This window comes from Pelodiscus sinensis, chromosome 30 (assembly GCF_052426305.1).
Source record: "Pelodiscus sinensis isolate ZL-2025 chromosome 30, ASM5242630v1, whole genome shotgun sequence".
NCBI lineage: Eukaryota > Metazoa > Chordata > Testudines > Trionychidae > Pelodiscus > Pelodiscus sinensis.
The window spans coordinates 11,554,096-11,557,687 of record NC_143081.1 but is presented as its reverse complement, the minus strand read 5'-3'; positions in this window follow the sequence as shown (position 1 = coordinate 11,557,687).

Genomic DNA, 3,592 nt, shown 5'->3' with positions numbered 1-3,592 from the left:
CAGCGGAAAACACACACGTGTGCTAACTGAAGAGAGAGCTCCCCCTCAGACACTTCTGCTTGAGATAAAACTGCACACACACGTATTAACTATGCACAGGAGATGTCAGTGGCTGTAAGAGACTGACAACTAACAAACACAAACTCTGCAGAACACCCGGATCAGAGTCAGTAGGAACGAGCAGATTCTCACCCTGAGTGATGACTCCGGCCGCCGGGCAGGTTCTCCAGGCAACGTTGCACTCGCTTTGCAGCTGGGGGTGCTTGGGTTTCCATACGCTGGGGAAGACGCCTTCAGCCTGGGTCCAGCCTTAACCCCAGGTCAGTCTGTCTTCCTCAGCTCTCAACCAGTGTCCCGTTGTGTGGGGAGTGAAAATGGTTGTTTCCCCCCCTTCCTTATATAGCTCCGGGAAACAGTGAGAATCCTTTGTTTGAAAATTGCTCCCCGGACTAGGCTGAGGAACCAATTAGCACCTCTTGAAATGGGCCCAGAGTTGTGTGGACTGGTCCCCTGGCCTTCTCGAGTCACAACAACGGTTCATTTCAGGCTCCCTGGAGCTTTCTTTGGAGAGATCTCCCTGTGGGAATTGGGCTTCTCATAAGGCTTGTTGTTTTCCCTAATATCTCATTTCACATGTCAACAGTTTGTCTGGGCTGAAAGCACCTTCCCAAGTGGGGGTACTGCTGTGTGAATACATAAAGATACATGCTCCTTATTCAAAATGTGAGCTACAAAAATAGGGTATGTCTACACTAAAGCACTAATTCGAACTAGTGCATCTAGACTTAAAAACTAGTTCGAATTAGCATTTTGCTAATTCGAACTAGCATGTCCACATTGAGTGGACCATGAACCGAGGTTAAGGATGGCCGGAAGCAGTGCCAGCAGAGCATCAGGTTCAGACTTAGAGCATGGAGCTGCTGTCTCAGGCTAGCTGAGGGCTGTGCTTACAGGGATCCGACCCCCATCCCGGACAGACACTTCTCAGGGGTTCCCCGCTCACTTGTCTAACTCGATGAGGGACAGCAAAGCAGTCCAGGCTTGGAGTGCCCTGAATGCCCACACTCAGCACATCACAGCACTCGACCATCAGCCCGGCTGCACTTGCCGCAGGCTGCCATCTGGGGGAGGCACTCGGGGGGCTGCAGGAGAGCTTCGACCCCGAGGAGCCCGCAGAGCCACTCCAGTCCTCCCCATTGGGGACTCATACCCCATTCCTCCCTCACCTCCTTCCCCTTACCCCTCCCTAGCTCCCCTTCCTGATGTACAAAAAAAAGGACACGTGTGTTCAAAAATAGAAATTCTCCTTATTGAACAAAACTGGGGGAGACTTGGAAAAGGTGGTGGGAGAGGGGAAGAGAGAGGGTGGGAGAGGGGAGGGCAACTAAAATGATTAGGGGTTTGGAACAGATCCCATATGAAGAGAGGCTAAAGAGACTGGGACTTTTCAGCTTAGAAAAGAGGAGACTGAGGGGGGATATGAGAGAGGTCTATAAAAACAAGAGTGGTGTGGAGAGGGTGCATAAAGAAAAGTTCTTAATTAGTTCCCATAATAGAAGGACTAGAGGACACCAAATGAAAGGAATGGGGAGCAGGCTTCAAACTAGTAACAGAAAGTTCTTCTTCACAAAGCAAAGAGTCAACCTGCGGAACTCCTTGCTGCAGGAGGCTGTGAAGGCTAGAACTAGAACAGAGTTTAAAGAGAAGTTAGATCAAGTCATGGAGATTGGGTCCATGGAGTGGTATTAGCCGGGGGTAGAAATGGTAGGAACAGTGTCCCTGGCCTCTGCTGGTGGAAGGCTGGAGATGGATGGGATGAGACAAATAGCTTGGTCATTGTCTGCGGTCTATCCCCTCCAGGGTACGTAGTGTTGGCCGCAGTCGGCAGACAGGCTACTGGGCTAGATGGACCTTTGGTCTGACCCAGTATGGCCATTCTAAGCTCAGGGCTCAGGGTAGGGGGTCTCACTGGACCACCCTGATTTCATGTAAACCTGCTCCTGGCTGGCCAGGCTGGCAGCTATCCTGCCCTAGACGGCCACTTTCCTGTGCCTAGTGCGGAGGTCGTGTATGAGGTCCATGATCTCTGCACTAGACCAGGCGGGCGCCCACCTCTTGCAGACCTGGGCAGGCTCCCGGGAGCCGCCAGCCTGGTCCCGGGAAGAAGCAGAGGGCTGGGTGGCAGCGGGTGGCTGACTCGTGCTGTACCAGGTGCAGGGTCTGCTGGCTGGGTGCTGGCAGGCTTGCACCTGGCACGGGCACCATAGCCAGCACGTGCCCCTTTAAGGGCTCCAGGGCCGGGAGTGGGGCAGAAGAGTTTCCCTGGTGGTGCCCAGAGTGGCCACCAGGGAAAGCTGGGGAGGGCTAGCCTCCCACTAGTTCGAATTAAGTGGCTACACAGCCCTTAATTCGAGCTAGTTAATTTGAACTAGGCGTTAGTCCTCATGGAATGAGGTTTACCTACTTCAAATTAAGCGCTCCGCTAGTTCGAATTAAGTTTGAACTAACAGTTTGCATGTGTAGTGCCTATCAAAGTTAATTTGAACCTACGTCTGTTAGTTCGAATTAACTTTGTAGTGTAGACAGGCCCATAAGGACAAAAGCAAATAGGGTAATTCAGCACATCATAACATTTCACAACAATGACACCTTAGTGAGCCATCTTTCACAACATGTGTCATATTTATGCTATAATGATCTCATAAGAACAGTTTGGGATGTTATATTAGTAACTGTGATAGAAATGTAGCCGTGTTAGTCTGGGGTAGCTGAAGCAAAATGCAGGACTATGTAGCACTTTAAAGACTAACAAGATGGTTTATTAGATGATGAGCTTTCGTGGGCCAGACCCACTATTTGATCTGAGGAAGTGGGTCTGGCCCACGAAAGCTCATCATCTAATAAACCATCTTGTTAGTCTTTAAAGTGCTACATTGTCCTGCATTATATTAGTAACTGGTATGCATACCGGTGATCACCTAGGAGAAGACCCAGGACCACAAAAGTTAAACTTCTTGCACAATTTGGTAGAGTAGAGGCAGTAGCTGGCAGGGTTGAGCAAGGGTATGAGGACTCCAAACAAGACAGACAATATTTTGTACAGGATCGCGAGAGTTACCGTAATTTGACAACCAGAATGAGGTGACAGGAGCAGGTGGAAAAAGCCTTGTGTCTTCCCATGGTGGAAGGGATTCTCAGGATGTTGGTGATGATACAAAAGTAGGACGTCAGCAGAAATTCCACAATATTCAATATAAGAGCCAAAAAAAAATTCACTACTTGCAAAGTCTGGGTCTCACCACAGAATGGATCTATAACGGATGCAAAATAGTCAGTTTCTTTGGGACCACAATATACTAGTTGGAAAATTAAAATTTGTACCATGATGGAGATGAGAAAGCTAGTGATCCAAATCCCGGCCACCAGATGGCAGCAAACTCTGCCCTTCATCAGAGCAGCATAAGGGATGCTTGAGCGGCAGTTGGTCCTGCTTTGGGCAGGGGCTGGACTCGATGACTCCTAAGGTCTCTGCCAGCCCTAGAGGTATGTCTAGACTACAGGTCTTTGTCAACAGCAGTTTTGTTGACAGCTA